A 25,881-nucleotide genomic window follows, 5' to 3' on the forward strand; every position below is an offset into this window, starting at 1 on the left:
TCATTACCATAATCAAGATCGATTCTTATTAGTGGCATTGTTGCCTTTTACGTCAGTGCACGCGTGTCTTGCTTTTAATTTGCCTGTTCTTCTCTCTCTCTCTCTCTCTCTCTCTCTCTCTCTCACACACACACACACTGACACACACACTCACACACACACTGACACACACACTCACACACACACTGACACACACACTGACACACACACCACACACAGTGACACACACACACACTGACACACACACACACAACCCACACACACACACACACTGACACACACACACACACACACACACACACACACACACACACACACACACACACACACACACACGTACACACACACACACACACCCAGATACGCAAACCCGCGCACCTTGTTGTCGTGATTTTTGACGTTATTGTTGCTGTATTATGCTGTTGTTGTTATTGTCATCGGCGTCTTTCCTACCACTCGAACGCCCTTCATTGAGCTCGCGCCTACCGCGCTGTCTCTTCCTGCTGCTGCCGCACTTTCCAGCAAATCAAGTTAGCCGAGGACTGTCGAGCTAGGTGGGCGCGTGTAGCGGGACTGGCTTGCGTAAGCTCCTCAGCTTCGAGCTCTAACAGTCGGTCGACTTCGTTATAGGTTGTTGGAAAAGAACGGCCAGAAAGAAGCACCGTTCACAGAATCACTTGCAGCAGCAGCATAAACGCCCAGCAGACGCAGTACCGACAGTAGCAACGGGAGGCGGCGATAGGGGTAGCAGGCGCGCCAGGGCGACCCTAGCAAAGCCTAGCGTTCGTTGTTTTCTGAAAGACGTGGTGACGATAGAAGGGTAGACTGGCGGCCGGCAGTGGGAGCGCTGAGAATGGAGGAAACTTGGCTCAAACAGTGGGGTTGTGTTCCGCTTTGTGCTTGCTCTGCTACTCCCACATAGCCCCGATTTTTCACCTCCTACACGATTCGGTTTCCGTAAGAGCTGCATAGTGACGCGTCGCTACCCACTCGAAAGGGGCAATATCTTGCAGCTGCTGCCCAAGCTGCTGTTGTCCATATCCGCAGATTTCGCCTTCTCCATTCCTTCCCCCTTCTTCGTCACTTACGTACCTTGTCTTGCCTGCTCCATATCTGTGCCGTTGCTGCTACTGGCCTATATCTGCCATCCAAAGGTCTGTAGCGTCCCATTCTTCCCACACTATGCATGGTTCAGTTTTCCTTCCTCCGAAGAGACGCTGCTTAATACTTACATGTACATCAGCAAGCGTCGGCCGCATCTACTGCGAAATAAGACCGAAGCCCAAAGCTTAGTTAGGCCTAACGACAGGGTACACCGGGGGTCTACCTCGTCGTAAACGCATCTAAATAAACCGACATCCACAATGTTCAATGCAGGCTGATACACAGATATGACTGAACTACATTCGTCAACGACGTGAATCGTAATTTAAAAGGAACTTCGTTATATATAGTTACGTGCGTATGACATAATCGAAACATGATAACGATACCAAAAAGGACGGCTTTATGGGGGCGATCAGCATATGTTTTGGTGATAACATTTTTAGGCTGGTAGATATGACCAATGTTTTTTTGTTTATCAACCAAATTTAAATATATTTTCATAATCGTGATGGAGTGAGGAGGATCAGCCATGTGGGATTTACGAAGCATTCAAAACATATACTAAGCTCTCTTTTCGTACACGATTTTTATTATTTTCGTGTCAGTATGACTTCGCTATTACGGCAATTAAAACAGCGCATACAAAATATATGCAGAATACAAATTAACGCAAAGTAATTAATAAATAATAAATAAAATACAAATAAATATTCCGAACCATCCTGGAACACTTCGAATGAACGGACCTCGAATATAAGCTTGCGTGAATTATCAGCGAAGGCTAGCGTGACTATGATGCCATTTTCATCTTTATTTGCAGATGAGGTTTTTTCCGTAAAATGTTTTTGAAATTGTGATGAGTACAGAGCATCGTATCTTTGACGGAATTCTCTATAGCGGTTATGCTTCTCTCCAAAAACTACCCAAAAAAAAAAAAAAAAAACATAGTTTCAAAGAGTTGCGCCAGCGATACTATACGATTCGTATGAAAAATAATAAGAAATGTAGATTATGAATCTTTGTCTGTTTCCTAACGACGGCAGCGATTCCAGCCCTCTTAAAGGTATGCACTGATAGCAAATGACAGCCTAGAAATTACATTGTGAAGGGACGATTTGTTCATATGTACATTTGTCGGTTCCTATTAGAGGTTTTTATCAGCACTGGCTATAATCAATGATAGTCTGTGGATAGCGGTCGCCTCAAAGCATCTCCTAAGCAGTCGGTGTGGCCATTTCGAAGAACTCGATAACGAGCGAGGTTAGTACCGAATGCAAGGCATCTGATATTTCCACAAAGGTGACTATCGCAGTTAAGCTGTAATATTACTTTCTGAGAACAGAATACTAATCTAGTTATACATCAAGTTTCGTATGCATAGCACTATGCCTTAAGCTAATTCAGATATTATATAGGTATATAAATTATATATATATATATAGGATATAAATTTTCAACCGACAAATTGTGTCCAGGGAGCAGACATTGTATTCGATTCCTTTTTGTGGGCTATAGGCCTAAAAAAAAGGGTAATGCCTGGGCGACGAGAAGCTAATAAATTAAGGACTTAATGTAGCTGGTATCGATTTAATTTAGATAAAATATAAATTAAAATCGAGATTCTCTTTCACTATCTAGTTGTGTTAGTAGATGTCTATTTTGACAGAATTAGTAAGTCACATAGTTTCTCATACGTTACCCACTACACTTACATGCACGCATCTGTGCGTAAGTGGTTCAGGTATCGTCATCATCGCGGTAACACAATTAGCGATGAAAAAAACAGACAGCTGGTTTGACATTCGCCAAACATGTGTAAAAATGAAGAACAATATAGGTTTTATATTAATAAATACTCAGGTGGGTCGAAATTATCCCGGTAGTTCGAGACACTTAGTTTTATTTCGTGGATGTAGCTCTGGACAAAATTGCGGTAGAAACGAGACTAAGGACAACGCGCCTCAACAATTCTTTCGCGAGAGCCGAGTTATTCTATGTACGCAAAAATGCAACTATTCAAGGCGCGCACGATGGCACAAACCTTTAAATAAACCAACTAAGATCGATCGTTTCTGGTATTTGGATAAAGATCGCCTTGAGTTTATAGCTTTACTTATAAAACGCGACGTAGCCCCCACTTTGCAAAAATCCATTCTCTAATTGCGGCCGTGCAAAACGCTGCTCGCAAAGCCCGCATTGCTGTGCCTATGCGAAGTCCGGCGACGAGGTAGTGTTAGAGGGAACAGGTGTTAAATTGGTCCAAGGGCTGTGGTGAAGCGCGTGGCAATAAGGTACGAGTGAATGTTTGACAGAAGGTCGTCGTCGTAGTTGCGCTGGCGACTGCTGAACAGTTCACCAAATAACTGCTCGCCAGCAGCGTCTGCCTCGACCGCCTGGCCTGACTACCCAGCGCTGTTCGTGCACGCAGAAGTGACCCCCTTCTGGGGGCCACAATGGCGACACTTAAACCCCCTAGAAGAGGGTGAACGGCAACTTGACTCGTGCACTACGATGCCTCGGGGAACGATCCAGGGGACCCCTAAGAGTCGACTTGGAAGTGGGAGAGGGACGGGGCGCGCCGACTAGGATAAGATAGAGTGTACGCAGGGTAAAGTTTTTACAGCTCAATGAAGGCGCTTGGAGGGAAAGATACCTGCGGGGTCTAGCTGGCATGGAGTAACATTCCTTGTTAGATATGTCTGTAGGTAGCAGCACAAACCCTCTTCGCAGAAACGTCCCATGTCTGAACGCCAGACCTGCAACTTACTTCTTAGGCTAACGCAAAGCTGCCGCTTGCTATTCCGGCAGTTTTCACCATAGCCTTTATTATAGGGCAAAGTGCAGCATACGTACAGTATACTAAACTACTTTAATTTTACTCCCATTGAAAGTATGGGACCATCCTGTTATTTATACATGACAATAGAAAATTTAGGCCTACTTTTAGTTTGGAGGTGTGTCTTCGGTAACAGTACCTTGGCAGAGCAATAGTTTTTACTCACCCCTGAACGAAAGCTGTAGTATAATTGAAATCTTATTAATGCACGTTTGCAACGAGTTATGCATTGTAAGGCAACGCGATCTGTTCTTGAATTACGTTACGAACATATTTTATTGCAGTGTGATGATTTGGCAATGTGTTGCTAAGGTATCGCAATACCTGCGATGAAAGTTTACGGACTAAGTGCATCATAACAGGAACTATAAAGCTTATTTACAGCTTATGAAGCAAGCCTGCTACTCTTTTTCGCTCAGGATATATGCGGTTTTACTACGATATAGGAAGGCTTCTTTGCGAGCATCTAATATTGACACTAAAAAAATTAACAGGCAACCATTGAGCCCACATTCCATCCACATAGGTGCTACTGTTTCCCAGATGCTCGTATTTTGAAAGTTGATGCTGGCCGTGCACAATAGCTCTTGATTGGCAGACCATTCCGCACCGATACGTACTCATCTGTCGGCTAGCTCTACATAACCTGGAGTCTCAAATCATTACCTGCAAGGATCTTTGTTTCAGATAATGCTGAAGTGCAGCCAAGACATATCCATTCTAATCAAACATCCCTACGCTTTTCTTGCACAACAGCAGACAGTTCAAGAAGCTAATATGTCGCTTGACCGAATTTCTTCGTTTCCTAATAGCAAAACATACCATTTCGTACATTATTATCACTGAAATCAGATTTTCGACGATGCACACAACCCATATTCGAAACAACGTCATCCCAACTGTATTTTCTAAACGTAGAGAAAATCTGGTCGTGTCAAACCAGTACGAAGAAGACGTTGTAAAAATCACTATTTGGTAGAATGGCTATCCAGGCAGCCAGCGGTCATTACGATGGCCACTGCGGAAGCGGTTTCGTACTGCCCCACATGGAACAAACTTGAAGCTACGTTTTCTGTCGGCTTTTTGGTCCGTCCTCTCCAATACTCATTTCGGCTACGGAGGCACCTACCGGAGTACAGTCCAGCTCGAAGGTAGCGAGTTAGATTTACGATACGACAGTCTCGCTGCCAGGCTGCTTTCTGTAGTAGAAGCCTGCAGCCCAGGTAGCCTTGACAGCGGTGGGAGCTTTTAGAGGCGGGTGAGTTCCGTCGCCCAGTGGCTTGACCGCCGGAAACCGTCCAGACAGAGGAAAAAGAGAGAGGGAAACAAGCCTCTGGTAGAAACTTGCTTGGCCTAAGGAAAACGCCTTTACCAGCAATCACTGCCCCACTGAAGCTACAACGGCAGACCCAGCGGCTGCAGGCCAATCAATGGCTTTCGCTTCGGCCTACGAAATCGGAAAACTTGGTTAGCTGCTTCCGAGCTATTCGACCTGGTCGACTGAGGGTGATCGATGTAGAATGTAACAGGCTACACAGATCAGCGACGATTTATACACCTACGTCAGGCATGGCGCCGCTTCGTCAGCGCTGTCGCCGGACGGGTAAAGGCGTCGGCGTTTCTTGTGCCACATCTCTGCTTTCGTCGTCTAGACTTTCGTTGTACTCAGTCGAGCGGTCCCTCCTGAACTTAGCGTACTACTGTGGGGTTGTAGAGATGGCCAGCAATAACAAGTTGACTTGGAAGCGAAAAGCGTCACCGGCTGTGGAAAGCACGATTAAATTGCTGATAACCAGTGTTTGCTGCTGATGGCGAGTGTCTAAATACAAATTGCCTTTCCCTTGTGACGTTGCTAGATAGCGGTAGGCAGTTGTTATCGACGCAGTAAGCGGGAATTTGGGAATAGTTTGGCGGCAATGAATTGAATCAGTTAATACATACAGGCAAAAAGTTGAAGTTAATTTTACTTTGAGATAACAGAACAACCGCTACGGCAGACTAGCACACCTGCTAGATGACGATAAAATGGCAAATCGATTCGTTGTTAGGACTAAATGGATTTAGCTAGTAAGTTAGGCCAACAAGTTGTATCGATGGAATAATTGAATTAGAGTAAAACATTGATTGATTCATTAGAATAAAGTAATGAATTAACCGGGTTAGGGTAACTGACTGAACGAATCAGGGTAGTAAATTAGCTGAACCGGGGTAATAGGATAACTGGATATTTTGGCAGAGCTAGATGTTACATTGCCACTGCATTTTAAGAAAGGTACAACGGCCTAACTTCAACACAATTACGAAATAACTGCAAGTAGGATAACTTAAACGCAGTTACGAAATAACTGCAGGTACGCTAACTACAACAGGGTTACGGAATAGCTGCAAATGGGCTAACTTTAACAGAGTTAGGAAATAGCTGCAAGTGGGCTAACTTCGATAGAGTTACGGAACAACTGCAACTAGGCCTTCAAATAAGCTAGGAGCAGCTGCAAGCAGGTACGTTAGTACGCGAGCTTTAGTTAACGCTAATTTAGCTGGAACACAAATTATGTTGCTCACCTATTAGCATACACCAACATTACCTTAGTATGATCTCTTAAAAGTTGTCACAGTATAATTGTAAGAGGGTAATTGCTAACGCGTGTTCTATAGATGACTATTTGCCGTGCGATAGCCAAAGAATACCTGCTAGTCTGCAGTTAAACTCTAGTTCACATTAGCTTGAGTATAGCATTCGTCGACCGAAAACCAGACGACAAAACAGCCGCCGCACACAGAGCCACGTTTTTTCTTTTCTTTTTTTTTAATAGAAAATTTGATAGAATACATTGCATTCGAACGTTTTAGGCTGATCTTTAAACCTTTCAACGATAACATATCAATATTCTATCTTCTGTATCTATATACTATCTAGTGCGGTACTCTCCAAAGAACCGGCCCTCCAACATATGATACATCAGGACCTGCAAACGAGATTCCGTCACAGTCTTAGCAAAAACAAAGGAGGCCACATTTCAAAAATCTATTTTTGATATATTCACTGAGTAGATTGAGCTTTATATGAAACTACACTAAGAACAGTGACCTTTCTATTTAGTCGTCTTAGGAAATTCGTGAGCCACTAAACTAATTCCCTGAAGGACTCGGTAGCAATGGAACTAATTCGGATGGTAAGAGGTCGGCTCACTTCCTAGTACAATCATGTTAAGCCCCACAAACGAGATGGCTTGAGAGAATCTCCGTCGCCCCTGAGTAGTTCCCGACGACGTAGCGAGATTGTCCTTCTTTTGACTGGACGCAGTTACTACGAGCCATAATACCTTAGAAAATGGCAGAGCTTTCACGGAGGTCTACAGACCTTGGCTAACCTAGATTTGGCCTGATGAACCTTGTCTGAGTATAACCTTGAACAATATCGAATTGAGCAATGGCAGTAAATAGAGTTGTTAATAGGAAATACCCAAAAATTTACTTTCGTTCAGACTTGTGAAGTAGGATAGCGGTATCAGATTTGTTCGTTAAACACACGGATCTCGCTTTGGAAAACTAGTACCTATTTTTTTAAATTTGAAAAAAAACTCTTTTTGCAAACGCAATCGGCATAATAAGCAAGTTAAACGCGAGTGTTAAAATGCTCACCTAGGACTTGTTGACTTTTTCAGAGGTAAACGAAGCTAATAATTCTTCACGCTTTGCCGTGACCAACTGTGATCAAAATTTAACGACTAGGATACAAGCAATATCCTTATTATTCCTCTATTTAGTCATTATTGATCCAATGTTGATACTCCCTATCGTTTAAACCGATAAGAACATTTCAGATTTTATGGATTAGAGGTGCACGCATCGTATTTTTTACAAGACAGGTCTTGCGTGCAGCTCGCAGTCGTTGATGTAGTAGAGGTGATTTTTACGCAGAGTTTACACTACATCAAAATTCCGGATACGGAAAGGTTGATGGTATGTATTCTCCAGACGAAATACTGAAGTATATATTATATGAAGGCTACCATAATAAAATCATGCAGGCGTGTCTTATACTGATTATAACTTTGGCGCAGACAAATAGTATAGGCAACTTCTATAGGTCCGAGCTTGCTAAAACTATACGGATCATCGTCATTGTTATAAATTCGTTATGCAGACGGTGTATTTGCCTCTTATTGGCTGACGTGCACGCGAGCAAGAGCGAGCGCCTCCACTACATAACTGTCGCAACCCTCGAAAGATATGCGCCAGTTGCAGGGGCAGTACCGTAGTTAAAGCAGCTGGTTATTCTCATAAGATTCCCCTAGGTTGTGGCCGTGGCATCAAACGGGGTGGCCTGTGAAATCGCCGCGGACCCCGAAAACCCGAAGGATCTGAGCCTTGGTCCCGTTTCAGCCGGGTCGCCAGGCCGACCCGAAGAATCAAACGATGACCAGCGAGGTCTACGAAAGCGAACACCGTGTGTCCCTTTCGCTGACGGACTTCGAGTTGGGCCTGTGGTGGAGGTTTCGCCAAGCGAAACGAGGCAATAGTCGTGGCCATTCCGCTGATACGGTAGGCAGGCAAATGAGCGCGGGTCATCTTGGGCACAAGTTGCAAGACTGCCGTAGGCCTAACCACTAGAAGCTGGCTGGCACGACTTCTAATACTTGCACTTCGACTTGGCCAGCAGTAGTCGAGCAACCCAAGTACTCAAAATACGTCTAGTCTATGAGGTTCTCTCCATCTTTTGCGTGCACAGCAAAAACACTCCGTCGTGGCAAGAATTAGACTCGAACTAAATCGTTGCTGTTAGCTTACTAATAAATATATTAGAAGTAATAAAATGCACATGAAATCGTCTGCAATGCGCTCACTTGTCCATGTGACGTTTTAAGTATTTTCCTTACGTAAAGATCTCACTGGATGCACCTTAAGGATATGTGCGTTGCACCAACGCAGGGGATGGTCTGTTTAATAATAGAGAATTAGAATGAGAACAAAACTCTCTCCTAGATTCTCTTGTAAACCTAATTCTCAGAATAATAACACTAACAGAAGTTACCTCTATAACCCCATACTTCAAATTAAAATGAAATCTCAGACTTCTGTAAGCGCTAGCATTCAGAGATTGTCATGTGCAGCCAGCCAGTCAAGCAACGTATTAGCCAATGAACATGTTTTCGCATACAATGCATCTAAATGGCGGATAGTGACGGCATCTATTGTTTCCTGCATGCATTTGTCTACTACTATTGATTGTTCGTAACCGCCAGCCTGATGACGACCCCGGAAGCGGTAGATTGTTGTATAAAGGGGAGGTGTAACAGGGTGCGAGCGGGGGCGGAGGAAATTAAAATCGTCGAAGAATAGAGGTCACTTCGCTCACGCGGCACGACGACTTCGGTTCGTGTCGGAAACACAAAGACCGGAACGTTTATTAACAAGCGCTAAGCGTCGCGGCGAATACCGAGACTTATGTCGAGACCCGTCCTATGGGAGCCCCAAGCTAAAGCCTGCAAAAAGAACCGGCAGTTTGCGAAATCGGGCACCCGGTTACTGGAGAAGCAGCCAGACAGCTAGCTCTTTTAAACTTAATCCAAGGAAAATGGCCCTATTTAAAATCAACGAATTCGTGCGCAGCCATTCCCCATCCACTAGTAAGTGTGTGAACCCGGCGTTTTGAAAGCGTTCGTCGTGCATCTATCTGCCTCTTGTGAAACGAGCGTTTTGCTCCCTTTCTTTGCCCCTTTCTCCATTCGTGACTGCCACGCGCTTAATTTCTCAATGACCTCGAGATAAAATAAACTCATTGACTCTTGACTTGCCGACAGAGCAAAGTTTTGGAAACGAAAATGTAATTATCCTATACGGAGCTCAGCGGCTCCTAATGGGAAGCAATTATACGTGGGAGGCCAGGGCAGTAGCAAGCCAGCTTCCTGGACAGATAAAAATTTAAGCACTGCAAGTCGACGACGTGAGTTGCTGCGTGTATAATATCAATTGACTAGTGTCTCGTTTTATCCCCATTCAATTGGACAGCAACATACATACATCGATAGGGGTTAAGTACGGATTTTGGCGGTGTACAAGTACATGGAAGCGGACCAAATACGCCTGTGTGTTTCTCATATATCCTTATGACAACACGCATATAAAAAATAAAAGCTTTTACAATGATAACGCGGGAACGATATTCCCAATATATTCGATAGCCTGTTGGAATGAAATCATCAAATCCACCCCCGGGAAACATTTGCAGCCTTACAAGCAGCAAAAGCAGTAGTACTATCTGCTGCCTATATTACCTGTAATTCAATAAGGCACTTATCAAATTTCGCTCGCACCCCACTTCCGACCGCGTCCTTTTTGCCCTAGCTTTCGTCCCCGTAGATCTAGCGGTTCCACTGTTGTTGACAAGGCGTTCGATATCAATCTTGATCTTGACCGACCAACATTTCAGATCGGTGTGGGCTAATCTCGAGACTATTTATAACAGGAAACGGTAAAAAACAACATTCTATAAAACAGTACTTCACCCGTTGTTGTCGAATATTCGCTACTAGGCTAAGCCTGACTGTACCTTTAATCTTCAGAAAAACTGTCTTTTTTTTTCAGTGCTAGCTAGCAGTTCATCGATATTTCAGCCTAGCTTATGCAGCATAGCAGGTGCGTTTTTAAATAAGCGTAAATAAGCTGAGCATAGTAAATAAACTTAAATGGAACACCAAGAATCTAACGAAACACAATGCCCATCATCAAATCAACTACGTTCGAATAATTTAACTATTAAGTTGAACTATAATATAAACAAAACAATCTGAAAATGTTGCTCAAACTCGCCACCCTTATTTTCAACATGCTTGAATTTAACGTAAACCAACGCATTAAGTGCTTTGAGTTCCACATACGCCTGCAGGCATAGAACGTTGCCAACTGCGTACCTACCATAGTGAGTTCACTACTCTAACAAATCCAATGAACTTCCTCCATTAATTAATATCCTTTCCCGTAGTTGTGCCTGTCTGCATATTCGTCGTAGAGGGTGGAGCGGTTGTGTAGCTTCCGTAGCTTGTTTTAACAAGTGTCAAACCCTTCTTACTCTGACGCTTTGAATGAACGGCATATAACTTGGCTACGAAGGAGCTGTGGTAAACTCCAAATAATTACCTGCTAGTTTTATCTCCTAGCTGTTTAAAAATGTTTACCTACCTAAACAAAGGCCTGCAACTTTTCGCGGCTTAAAGTACTTTAAGCTGTGTAATTTTGTTTTCTCAGTGTATTTTAGTCCACCAGTTGCAGCTTCAGAGCAGAAACCTAAATTTTCCGTAATTCTCATCCTGTAACCTAATAAAATTCAGCACCTATCTACATTCAACACCTTATGAATCTGTTAGCGTATGCATAACATAGAGACGGTATCAAAAAATTTTGCAAAATTATGACATTATCTAACATTTCTTTGTAGCGGCTTCAATCGCTCATATGTTGCAGTCTCGCTGCAATTTCATAATCCTAGTACTTCACCAAATTAATTGTGTGCCGGCCCTAGACTCAGCAACTCTGTCGGATTTTGAAGTTACTCCAGTTGAAAGTTGTTTCTGTCAAGTCTATGGTTCGATGAGCCAAGCAAGGAAAATCGTCAATATAAGAGTGACTTTCTGTTTGCCAAAAAAACCAGTTTGTGTAAAGACTGATTATTCATGCAGTGTGTCAGATGTGACGGCGGATTATGTCCTCGGACATCTTGGGTATTTGTAAACTGAAGCTTATAGGGGTGTGATACCTCAGACGCCTAAATTTTTGAGTAACACTAGGACTGGCTTGTTCAAGCTCAGCCACCAGTAGACTTATAAAACACATAATTGTCGTGTTTGAAAGAAGAAAGTATCGCATTCACCAGCCATATTCTCTAGGTCACCATAAAGATCAGTGCAGCTTGCAGAAATAGCGAATGGTGTATCTAGGATGCCTATTTATTTATAAGGCTTACAGGTTATGGAACATAAGCAATATTATAAGGTCATAAGGATAAAATAATATTTATTGATCAAATAAGTAAGTATCCGCTGTTCCTGCGTAAAGAATATAAATAGCTGAAGCTCACATTCAACAACGTGATGCTCCTACATGTTCTCCTGAACAAGTATTAATTGTTTTCACTGTTAGCCAATAGACTGACATCCTTTGAAGCAGAAAACTTTAACCGCTCAAGACAATGTCTATAAAAACTTCAAAAAAAGTAAGCACAATGATCGTCAAGCAGCACTATTTACTATTACTTAAAAGCACCAGGTGACTCTGATGCTTTTAAGTAATGCTTAGATTATTATAATTGAAATACGCCACGAGTAAGACACACACACACATGCATAAGACCATTATAATTACCTCTATCAAAAAGGACTAGAAAACTAAACTAGGAGGCAATATTGTACGTTACTTGTACAAATATCTCTCAACAGAGACAGTACTTTAAACAAATGGAAACACTGCGTTCGAATTATACAGGATGCAATATGCGAGCGATAATCCCACACGCATAACAAATCCCTCTGCTGGTCACGTAAGCACAGGTTATCCTTAACGCAAGTGGAGCTTACACGTTAAATTTTTCATTAAGGAAAACGAAAAAGGGTGACATTTTTGTTCCTAGACCCATTTCTTTTTGTCTACCTATTATCGCTCTCTAAAAGATCATATTTGATGTGTTATATGGATAATGGTAAGATCTAGTGCATCACGCCTGCCTGGAGCACACCAAAAATATCACTAAAGTATAAAATTGTTTTGCACGCATATCTACGCTGGCCTCCGTGCAAAGTGGGCAGTCCTTCAGGCTTTGCTGGGTACTTTCTCCAGTAGTTTAGTCTCACATCTAACCGGCGCAGGGGAACCGCTATAAGTCTCGGCATAGTTAGGATATTTGCCAAGTAACGTTGGTTCGGGGTGTATACGCCCACTCAGCAGAATACTTCTCAGTCCTGCTACGTTCTCATTTCCCACTTGATCAAACATAACAACAACTGTTTCCCTCGCAACGGACGTCCAGCAAGAAGTGTCTTTTTCTACAAAGAGGATGATGTTTTTACTAAAGAAAATCACTGAATCGTCTACAACGAAAGTAGGTCTTTAGACCGGTAAGTTAGTAACATAATCATCTTAATATATTGTATTATTGCAATATATGAAGAATCTGGCTTTCGAATGACCGTAGGAAAAACTTATAAACGAGTAGGTGGGATAATGCTCGATAGATGCATAAAAACACAAACCCCATTTCTCCTTGGTTTCATAGAGTTGCGTTACTTAGATCCATATTCTATGTAGACTAAATTCATATGTGGCAACAATGCGTAAAAGGGCCCGACTGTATACGTATATATTTACATACGATGTTTACGCGAAATCTACGAAAATTCATATTACGACCAACGGGAAATTGTTCGCCACTGCCTAATGTAGGATCCATGCTTTCTGTTGTTAATAGCGTACTCCTGCGATTACCCTATACGGTTGCCGTTCGAAAACTATGCAATGACGCGATTTTTGCGGGCCAAAAGAGGTCCAAGCAGAAAACTGCAGAATTAGGCCAAGATATCTTGGTATTTACGAAATTTCATCACTATGATTTATTACGGTTTCTATCGGCTATGTTGTTTGCACAGATGTCGATTTAGACAATGCATACGGTTGTTAGTTATGAATAAATATTATATTATTTCTTTGTTTTATATTGTGCGTCAACAAAGCTTGATGTTACCTTTTATCCTCTAATCCTCTCATTTTTGTATACCTCCTCAATCCGATGGTCCGAAGTGACAACCATAGATATGACAGGTAAAACTTTTGTCAGCAATCTCGATAATAAAGAATCTGGGGGTATCGAAAGGATGACAGTTGGATGCAGTGGGGTACGATGAGCTAATATCGTGTGCGTGAGCGAAGGGGGCGCAAGAGAAGTCAAAAAGGGGAGAGGGAAAAAGGAAGACGAGGGAGAAGAGCAGGAAAATAAGGACGTGAGGCAAAAGCGGTTGAGTCGTCGAGAACAGCCACAGCAGCAATAGTAGTACTAGTAGTGGTAGCGGTAGTAAAGAAGAAGTGCAGTGGAGTGCGTCGGGCAAAAAAAAAAGTGGTCCGGGGAAGAGGTTGAACTTGGGGGCAAACGGCGGGGTTCTGCGCAGCCAGGGATACGACGGACCGCGACGAGGTTACAAGCGGCTGTTTTATCAAAAAGGACCGATGCGGACGGCTGGAAGAGTGAGCTGCCAATGCCCTCCGGCAACATAGCAAAAAGCAATAAGCTAGCTGTTCTCTGCTGTGCAGTATAACCCAGCACGCTACATCCAACTAACAGGCACATGCTACACGCGCAACATTGTGGCCGTCAAGACACACATGCCACGTTAAGCACAGCAAGTCTTGTGATCTCAAATACGAACGATGAGAAAGACAGCTCAACTAGAAGTTTACCTTAGTACAGGCAGTGCATTTGGCTGGTATTCGCGGCTAACAAAGATTCGATTTCGCTCCCAACTTTTTAATCCAGATAGTCTTTTAATGTCTAGTAGTGTTTTGATAAAAACTGTTCGAAGGAATTAATTAAAACTGAATAATTTTTACTACCAAGCGAGCTTTTGCAGGACGTACAAATTAGCTCTACGACACTGAACTTGTCCACTAGTGACTTTTCACCTATTTTTCTATGCTATCCATGTCACGCTGCACTATAACAGTGGCAGACAAAAAAAAGCCCTCCTCGTAATTAATATCCACTTGGCCTTCTGAATCATCGGTGTCGCATTAGCCCTGCCGCGTCTAGAAGCGATATAAGTGACAATGGTGGTGCTCGTGCATCGCGTAAAGGGACCGCTTCCAGCAAGGGAGTTGCTTCCAGCAGGCAGCATGTCTTCAATAAAGATGCAAATGCTCTTAATGACAACGACAGAGGCCAATATAGTTTCGCTGTTGATGCTACATTCCGCGTCGTCTGATGTTACCACGAGCAACAAATGCCAGCAGCTTTGGGCGAAGGCTGGAACTAGTAAGGGATAAGGCGTCAACGAGACGGTAGGGTGGAACGATCAGCAGATTAAAAAAGTTGTTCCATGCGTGGCCCGCCGGCCGGTCGGTCGGTCGGTCGGTCGTCTAGTTAGCCGTCCCGACCGACCGACAAGCTGCAGGGACGGCATCTCGTAAATTCAATTTGCTTTTTGACGTCATATTGTTATTGTTTTGCTGATGTTGCTACTCTTCGTATGCCGCTACAGTCTTGTCGGTACGTAATTAATGAGGACATTTGGATGTTATGGCTGGACAGAATTGTTGTTGTTGTTGTCGAATAACGCTTTTGAAAGTTATTGTATTAGGACACAGGTTAGCATGAATGAAGAATTAGGGGGGGGGGGGGGGGTTGGGGACAGTTAAATAAAACTCTCACCCTCAGGGGAGTGTGTGTGTGAAAAAGGGGGGGGGGGGGGCTACGATGATTATTGCTGAATAATTATAATAGCCATACGTTAGTCGTAGGTAGTTGAATTACCGGCATAGGGTCGAAGTGTCGTACATAACTGTTGCATGCTACCTTACCCACATACTATTAGTGCGCAATAATTTTCTACTTAGGATATATATTTCAAAATGACTTTAAATCGCCAAGTTCCATCTTCTCATTCAACTAAACTATATATAATGTGCGGTGCTAAAATTTGATTACCATGTAGGACTTATCTAAGTGAAATATCACCACAGTCTCGTCTCGTCGAGGATTTACTATTTTGTCAGGAGTGCTTTTTTCAGGCATTCGATTGCAAAACATATATTTTTCCTGTAGTGTACACTACGTTTCATAACATCGATCACCTACGACCTTCCGTGTTCATTGTCTGGACCATTTTTTTTGCCAAAGAAGTGAACGAGTTGCCGACGTCGTCAAGGGTCCATGGAACTATGATACACGAAAATGCTGTTATGCCTTAGTAGCGTCTACCCAACGTCTGACTGATAGCCAGCTTCACCCTACGACGCGCACTTGTCGCACCGCACGGGCCGTCGTCGAAATGACCGTTTATACGGACCCTCAGCAAGGCTACATCCTCTGAAAACTTCGTTGTTTCAACATAACGCACCGCAACCATCGAACCACTAAATTTGCGAGCCCAGATATAGAAACACAGTAGGGATTGCAGTTCTTTTCCAATCCTTATAGTCAGTGGCTTTGAAAAGTACGATTATATGCTGGACTATTTGCATTTGCCAAAGTTATTCTACCAACTCTAATTGTCAGTAAGTGAACGGCAAGTTAATCCGCCATTAAGCCTATCCGCCGTAAACAGCAACCCCTCTGATATAACTTGAATAAATATTTTTCCATGTCAAAGTTACATGTTAAGCAAGGAAAAATAACGCCTATGCTTCACTGAAAAACTGCGAATCCAATAATTCTATAACCAACGAGATGTATTCGTACATTTCTGTATTCCGCTGTCTACGTAAGCGTGCGTAAATGTACATTAAGCACATAGGCACGTCTTTATACCACATGCGTTTATCATCCACGAGGACAAAGCAGACAATCGTTAAACATGTCGTCTTGAACAATGCACTCCTTCCCAACTGCTTCTGGCGAGGAGAAGAATCTTCGTACCACATTCGTGACAAGATCATATTAGAGGCAAATTATGCTAATTTGTTGTGTACGCTCGTACATCTTTGTACGTATGTATGTCCAACAAAACTCCGGCAACTGCTACTGCTACTTTTGCTGTGAATAGCAGTCGCAAACGACTCCAGCCGCTATCTAGGTTTAGGCTAAGCGAGCGAGGCTGTCTGTGGCAGCAGGTGAGGCTATCTGATTCATGCAGTGCAACATACAGCGAGTTGCTTTATGAGGACAATGACACGGATGGGCAGCACGCGAACAATTCATTTAGAGAGACGGAGAGACAAGTAGAGGCAACGCGAGGGGGAGGGACTGCTTCCCTAAGAGGAATTTTCGGAATAGTCAGCCACTAGTGGCATGGAGTGCACATGGTGGCTTTGAAGTGGTAGACTCTCAGATATGTATGGTCGAGGTGGAGGGACAAGGGCTCGGAGATTCATCGTCGGAGCTCATTGCCGTGACACTCATAAGAAAAGCAACGGCAAGAGGCCACGACAACGACGACATCCTTCAATCTCCCTGCTAGTCTGTGGTGGGGTGCCGTGAAGGACGAGAGAGGACGAGCATACTAAAATTGGGTGAAAGGAAAATTGGGCCGGGCGGTAAGAAAATGATAGACTGAGGGGACGCGGGAAATCGCTGGTTGCAGAGCGAAGTAGTTCTTAGACGAGATGGAGTAGGACGAGTCAGCTATGGGAATGAGTAAAATCTGCATATTTTGCCAATATAAGGAAGATTATTTCTCTAAAAGAGCACCATCTATAACTGTTATGCTAACTAATACGGTTAGAAGGCGGTACAAAAGTAAACAAGAAGAAATTAATATTTCTACATTTAATTTTGTTTTGTTAATAAATAGGTAATTACGTTGAGCAGAAAACATTGCTAGTCGCAGATGTCTTTTCTAGCAACCGTAATCGGAGCAGAAGGAAACATATTAAAATAGTCATTTACCAATCTCATATAAGTTTGTATTCTATTCTCACTACCTCATACGTACCATTCAACTTGTACAGCTCTGTCTTATCTGAGGGTCGCTCAGTTACCACCTGACAGTTTCTTTTCATACCGCACTCGTCGGTGGAGTCGAAGTTACGCCTCACGCAAATCATCAAGGGCCTGCTGCTTCTCTTATTACGGGCGGTAGCAGATTCGAGAAGTTTGTTTACTGTCTCAAGTGAAACGCGGCTAACCGTGTCCCATTCCCGTTTGGCAACTGGGACTTCTTGTGTCAACAGCTGGCGTTAACGCCCTAACGGTTTGCGACCTAAACAGCTTGGCATATCTGAAGGAAAGTCAGCCCTTCTTCCGCCGCTGCCGGTACCGCTCTTGCTATATAACCAGCAAGCGCTGAAGTGCCGCTCGGCAGAATGACATCTTAGGCGAAAGCAGGTATCATAGTCGCCTCGGCAGCAATCGTCCATATCTGCTTACCTGAATTTTTGGATCTCATAGGGAAAGCTTTTGCCCCTAGCATTGCCATCATTAACGCTTCTGACATTTACTTTATGAAATAATACTGTTTGGAAAGTTATGAGTTACTACTCTAACACGAACAATAACGAGTAAATATCCATGAACGTTTCGACCATTACAAAACGATTAGGGACAAATATCCATCCAGTGACCTGCAGTTAACGCTAGAGCTTTTCCACAGCCGAGAGACTGAGCTTTCCGCGGTAGCCTTATAGGAGACCTCAACGAACGTGTCTAAAATAACTCAACAACATTTCCTTACAGCAGCTAAATATGCATGGGCTGTTTGGAGTGTAGGGAATAAGAAACTCTTATGCAATTAAAGGAATCTAGTACTTTTTTACAATCAATGAACTATTTCGTCAGGCAGAGACCCATTATATGTAGAACCATTCTAAATAGGTGACTCTGATTTAGAATGCCTTGGTTGCATACATCAAAACCAATCGACATTAAATAAATGGGTCACTAAAGATAACCAATATAAAAATGTGCAAGCGTCAATTGGGTAATGTAGGATATTTGGTCTTGAATTGACCAGAGCTGCTGCCTCTTAACGAATATGAAGTTAGTATACAACGAAATAGTAACTGACTGATATTGTAACACTAGTAAAAACCATGAACTTCATTTTAACATAAATCACTAAAAACTAAAAGCATGAGTCTAAATTAGGAGCTAAGATATTCGTTATTACGTAAAACAACAAAGGACAGTTAGTTGTCACCAACGGATTTCACTTTAAGCAGATTGACACTTTTATTGTCAGAGGTATCTATAGAAATCATAAAGTAAGAAGCTGAGAAGAGCTTTTACGTCGTATTATTTAAAAACTAGATTATAGGTGAGGTCTACGAGAAGACAAAAATCCACTAATATTGACTGAGACGTTTATCTTCGGATCTTGGATTTTTCCAATGAAAATAAACCGATACACGGACTGAACGTTTGACCGCCTCACCATGGACGGTTTTAAAGGGGTCTAAGATTTTGAGATACGAGTCATTATAAAGAATAATTATTGTAAAATGCTCGACTGGACGAAAGTACAGTCTTTGCGTGAAGGGGTTCGCAAAAAACAGGCGTAACTTAACTTTATGTAAACGTTACCTATGCTTGAATATATCTAGATACTGAACCATGATATTTCAGCGATCATAGTGCTCTACGAATATGTGCTGCATTGTTGTCTAGCAGATCTAGATAAGTACATATCTGCTTAAGATGTTTGTAACGTTACACGCATCAGAATTTGATTGTTTCGAAGGTAAATTAATTAGGTTGTTTTTTTATTTTCCCTATTCTGAAAATACATAATATGATACAGACGAAAAAAAAATCCAAAACGCAGTCCAAAAATGGTTATTTCATGAGATTGGTTTCGCTGAGAACCCGACCTACCGAAAATCGGCTTTATGTGACTCCTATTTGTGCGTTTCTTCACCTCTCGTTTATCATAGAATATACGTTACTGTTTAGTTACGTATTTGAAGCACAATAATTTTAATAAAAAGCTGCAAAGAGGGTACCCTCCAAACAGTTAATCTTCGGTTTGTGTCTCATATGATTTTGCATTACAGAACCTATCATAGTAGAAAACACTTTTTCGAGATTAGACGATATCTTCCTTCATGTAGAGATTTATTTCGCAAAGCCAGAAGTCTGTATCCACATAAAAAAAAACCCGCATCCCGATCATGCACTACCAAAACATCGATGCGTAATATCATAATGCTTGATATTTGTTGGTAGTTATGCTTCGTGGCAGGGGGCATAACATGTCACATGCGCATTTCTATAACTCACAATCGTAGTACGGAAGCGCGCAAACATTCAAGACACTGTCATCTAGCCACCTTTCATCACATGCGCGCCATACCGCAGCGCCATTAACATTGCAACCACATCAAACCGTACATCACACCGAAGGTCCTCCGACAAATAAAAAGAACTACTGACCTGCGCCGAAATCACGGACCGTGCTACGCTCTGTCTTGAAGAACCAAAGAGGGCGATGATGGATCTATAGAAGTACTACAACGCGGCCTTCCAGCCAGCCCTTGTCACACCCCACCATTTAACTCAAAACTATGCCCAGATGATGACCCTCGGTTAGTGCCAACGTTAAACCCCAGTCTTCCCTATCTCTCCGTCTCACTCTCTCCATATCCTGGATTGAGCCACAACGGAGCTGTTGGTTGGCGAAGCTGAGCTACACCGCTCTACTCATATGGTCACAACTATTACCGTTACTACCGTCGCATCATACGATGAATAGCGTGTATCGTTTTGCGGAATGGCGATCGCCGCATTTGCACGCGGAGGAAACAGCTAAGCGCAAAGTGAACAAGAGGTAGCCAGACAGAATAAAAGAGTCGCACAGAAAATTGATGCGACCGGAAAGGTATAGATAATTTGGGGAAAACAGGTAGAAAAGAGGTCCTGCGTATACCCTGCATTCAATGTCTGTCACCGTCACCATCACTGCCAAAGTGGCCTCACTTAAAAGAAAAGCGGTAGGCAAACGAACGAGAGAACAGCTATTTTTACTGGCGAATAAAAAAAAAACACGGACAGTGCGAGTAAAAGTGCAAAGGGCAGGTATAGACATCCAGTCACGAGACGCCTTAGCCCCATTCTTGACGGTCTTCACTATTGCTGCCGCAGTTGCTTCTATTGTTACTGTAGTGACGGTAGACAATGCACGCGGTGCTACGAAATTGAGTTCAATGAAGATGTGCCATTGGTGTAGAGCGATGAATTCCGGTTCAATTAACGTGCGCCAATCGATATGTAGGAATCGAAGGGATTTGATATTGGACTGATGCTGCCAAAACTATGAACCGGATAAATGAAATATAATGGACTGCTGCAGTAATTCAGCTCTATAGAAGAAACCATCGCAACGCATTTCACAGCACGTGGACACAGGGCTTAATAATAATTATTATTTTAATAAGGATAATATGATTCCTTTTAAAGTTAATAATTACTGTGTCTGATACGGCAGTTTTTATGATGAACATTGACAAAACCCCACAAAAAGAACTCGGGTTAGAACAGCCATTTACGTAAAGAACAATTATAATACTACTGTTATAAAACGAGATCGATTTGGCGGGCGTGTGCGACTATTATTGGTAGTGCTACGGTAATAACGCCGGCTGAATTTAGAAAAACAGATTGGTCATTTTCATCCCGTTCATCAAGATGCCCGTAAATGCAAAAGTCCTTGAACATTAATAAGGTGGCCTCGTCAATTTAATGTATTCGTACTTTGTATATGGCTGGGCAAATATTCCACTATAAAGGAAGCCCTCAGAGACCGTAGAACAATTCGACGTTAGCCTTTTCGCACATTTGCGTATTGCAATGGTACCGGCCATCAACGAAAAACGCATAAAGATTTATTTCGAAAAATTCGAAGTTCAATTAGTAGACATCTCGTACGGAAGCTCCTTAATATAGATGTGCCGATACTTTTGAACTTAAATTTCTAGAATTGATACATTGAGTCCTACATATAATCTATTGCCTAAACTAATGATCGATTAGGTATGAATTTTCGAAAATGAAAATTTTCTTTGAAATCTTATTAAAACTAAATTTATCGAAATACGACTATTTTACTGGGACCATACGCCTTGTATAACATTATTGTTTTACTTGAATAAGTTCTTTTGCTTATACCATTTGAATTGGGTCTCTGTCGTAACGAGTGGCTACTGATTAGGTGCTCAGAACCCCCCAAAGAGAGAGATTAAAAGGAGCAAGGCTGGAAGTTGTTAGAGTGACTACTGAAGGGATATTGGGGGTAAGCCTAAGACCAGCTGATGAGTCTCCTTGACCGCCCCTGTGGTTGGTCAGTTATCAGGCAAGAGCTTACAGTGTGGGGAAAAGCTTGGGGACGAAACGAATCCAGCTCGGCATGCCATTCCGTGGGGTATCCAATGCCTGATAATAAATGGTGGTGTCCTTCTCTCCTGTCTCCAATGGAGTAGTTCTACTCAACGAGCCTGGTCCAATTGAGGCGTAGAACCAGTACGTTCTTACGTTCGCTAATTCGAACGTTTTAGGATGCACCGTATTATTGCACTCACTTGGATTACGCCCCTGGCTCCATTAGCTCTGTAGAAGGCCATTGGGAGATTCAGGAAGACAATTGCACCGACATGCCGTGACGGTTTGTGAATAACAGTAGAACTCATTTATTCAGAAGATAGAGGATGTGCAGTTCAAACAATTTGGCCTATGATACAATAGTTGTGTGTTACTATGTTGTGGGCTGTTGTCGTTGCTGGCCCAAAGCATGGGTCGGAATCTACCTGCCCCTATCATACATATTGTCCGACACAAAAACCTGGGATATGCCATCAAATTCGAGTGATGTATAGTTTCACAAACAAGCACATTTGTCACAATTGGATTTGTGCGTTTTATTAGGTTTCCAGTTACGAAATACAGTCACAAAATAGCCTAACGTCAATAAACACACAATTAGTAATCGCATCTTACAACGTTGGTAGGTGCTTCCGTTTAATTAAAATTACATTTATACATGTAAACATTTGTTAATGATACATGGACCATGCCTCTTACTCTGGATATCAGCACTTTTATTGTCAACGAACTTTTGTAGCTGGATGATGGCTTACCCTAGAGGCGTTTACCATGGCGAAGTCATACACAGAGCGGTGCATACTAAATATACGAAGTACTAGAGAAGACCCGAATAGCTGTGCTGCCGAAACGTTAAAGGTCCTACGAAGAAGGGCCCAGCGGGCCTGTCGAAACGCCCTGCAACCGAGTCTTGCCTGCCACTGCAGTCAACACTTGCATCGGCGTGTCATGTCAGCGGGGCAAAGGTGTGGCCCCACAGCGTGCTAAGCGATGCGATGGGGCAACGAAAGTACTGGTTACTTTATGTAGAACGTCTGAAGCACCGTTACCGTAGGGCTTGAAAAGGGGAAAGCGTACAAAGCAACGGTGCATGTATGTCTGGGTGTGTGCGCGTTTGTAGTAGAGTGGTGCCTCTGCCTGTACCGTAGACCATATAAATGTATAACATGTTCTAAAGGCGAAGCCAGCAGGACGCAAAAAGGCTGTCAAAGTGCCTTCGAATACCCAAGACGACTGGGCCACGTTTCGCGCCATTGAAGATATCGAATAGCCTATTAGGGTTGCAATATCATTGCGTATCCTGACGCTGCGCCCAACGCTGTCCGATCCAGCTGCACCGTACGAGTATGTTATCGTTGAGCCTTGTATACCCTCACTATTACGATTCGCCGGGTCACTAGGAGTGAAGTTGTGTGCTGACGAAGTTACAAAAGGCCGACTCGCAAATGGCATTTTGTGTAATTCATCGCGTGTGACTTGTAAAGAAGATTTTATCAGACGCTATAAAACAATAATATTGAAATATACACAAGGATGTCTAATCTTTAGAGAGATCCTTCATTCATTCAGATAAATTGTGTTGTTCATTAGAAAGATAGAGAATATTGACAAATATTATAACTACTTCGTTATCATATATCTTTATTGTGTGAACCTTTAGGACTGAACCCACCATAAATAGTAACCACGGATAGCAAACAATGTTATTAATTAAAAAATGATCTCACAACAATGGGGGAAAAATCGGTGCTATAAGCATGTCTCACTAACTTATAATGCTTTACTTCAAAGTTAGTAATCTAATTATCAGTGCTGATTAGAATAATTAATAGCTCATGGATACGCATCGTCAAGACGGATACCGTCCATTTACTCTCTATGTAAAAATAATTATCAACATTTATTATAGCGTACAGGTTTTACTACGTGAAAACGTATAAATAACACCGAACAGTAGTGCCGTGCGCGCATGACATTTGTATTTTCGTTCGCTTGAATGAGCTTTAAGCATTTCACAACAATCACGTGAAGGCAGTTCGCAGTCTATAGCATATCGAAGAGCTCATCCATCTCGATTAGTAACCCATTTTCCTCCTTTTCTCACGCGCTTTTATTCTGTTCCAGTCTATGCGAGAGGGCCGGGCTGCTTCCTGTTACATAGGCCTCCCCACAACTGTCACCATCACATCTATTTACCCCTGATGTTCCGTCTCGCTCCGCTCCCAACCAAGCTTCTCGCTACATTGTAAGCTCAGCGTCCAGTGTCATCTATTTGGTGCTCCGGGGATCGACATACATACATACACTACATGCATACAACTTTGAGTCTGATGCTGCAATCTACCAGTAAACCATGCAAAACCAACAAATGACTCCGGAGACAAATGCATGCTACCTTGCTGAGATTTTCTGTCATTGCGCGATCATAGATCTCTTACTTAAGCAGTGACCAACTTAGTATATACAGAAGGATCCGTCGCGCTATCTACGCCTACCTATATTGCAATACATAAACAAGTTCTCAGCTAAGCCCAGTGCTCTGTGGTATGTGGGCTTGCGCCGGCTCGCACGTATAGGGAAACCCATTGAATGATTGCTTATGTGCTTAAGCCGAAATTGGACCAGACCAAAGCAAAGTCAGCGCACGACGAACAGAACGTGATGCGAATCCAGCGAAAGCTTTCACCGGTTCCAGTTGGACATGCAGCGGGTTATCAGTTGACGACTTATTGGAAATTTCCCTTTAGAGGTTTAGGGTAGAAAATCTACAATGGTATATATGTGGTCTGTTAGTAGTTATGATTGGTAACAGCGGTGGTTTGCCTTGTACATGTACTTAAATACGGCGGACTTGTATCTTTATCGACATGCATGAATTGTGGGTTATCTGGGCGTGTTTAGGTGCTGAAAGCTACCGGCTTTGCGCGAAGACGAATAGAATCTTTCAATCTGAATAATTACAGAAGACTTAGCAGTAAATGTTTAGGAGCTGGATACCAATTGAATTTTCGCAGATATATGGTCAAGCAACATGTCCAACTGCCCAGTGGGGCGACCGATGTCGCTGCTGTTATTGTTTATACTGTTTGTTATTGATGTTAGTAATTTTGCTGCTTTTCGTGTCCTGGTTGTTGCTGACATGGCATATGCGTGCTTCTGCATACATTAGGGCGTCGCAAAACAATGACAACTAGACATCAGAGCAAAGAAAGATGACAGCACAACCAATCATATTGAACAATCTGAGTATTGGGAAATCGATGTTCAGTAGCTGAAATAAGGCAGGGGATATATGCACAAGGTTTATGTGCGCCTAGTTATATATAATCCTTTCAATTATATAATCCTTTTGGTATATCGATAAAGCACATAGATTGTACGGTTAGTTTATCAAATATTCATTATAACTACACTTATCAATAAATCTGTACATTTAACTCGCACTTAAGAGCTGATACTCTAGGTTTGACAATCATTGATACTGTTTAGCTTACTGGGGAACAGTACGCCATTTAATTGCAAAGATAGATAAACAGCTGAAGACAATATCTTTATCGTCTTTAGGTACACGAACAAGCCTGCGCTAGAAGAAATATTGATCCATTTTCTAGCTAGGTAGCTTTAAAGTTACACATATCAAGTAAGATGAGTTGCATTGGGTCGGTGTTGACATCACTCCGAAATTGACATTTAGCCATAGTCGCTGCGCTAAAAATGTTGAAACGCTTCTATTGAGGACTTTAAAGATGAATGAAATTTACTCTATATTATGTTTTGCTATGATAGAAGCACAAATGCTGTCCAGGGCTATAAAAAATGTCTGCTGCTTATGATCAAGATACTTCAACGAAAGGAACGGCCCAGGGATCGTTGCATCACTTTCACTCTAAACTTTTGTGTTCTTTGTGTGTGTGTGTGTGTGTGTGTGTTT

At 42.5% G+C, this 25,881-nt stretch overlaps 1 long non-coding RNA gene across 1 annotated transcript; it reads left to right on the top strand.

The window, feature by feature from the left end:
• The first annotated feature begins 15,029 nt into the window (after positions 1-15,029).
• Positions 15,030-25,393, top strand: LOC147758800 (uncharacterized). Its single transcript, XR_015319080.1, has 2 exons — positions 15,030-15,191; positions 24,075-25,393. It is a non-coding gene; the product is annotated as an uncharacterized LOC147758800 (long non-coding RNA).
• Positions 25,394-25,881: the final 488 nt, after the last annotated feature.

Source organism: Varroa destructor, unplaced genomic scaffold, assembly GCF_002443255.2.
Source record: "Varroa destructor unplaced genomic scaffold, Vdes_3.0 BEIS01000001.1, whole genome shotgun sequence".
Taxonomy (NCBI): Eukaryota; Metazoa; Arthropoda; class Arachnida; order Mesostigmata; family Varroidae; genus Varroa; species Varroa destructor.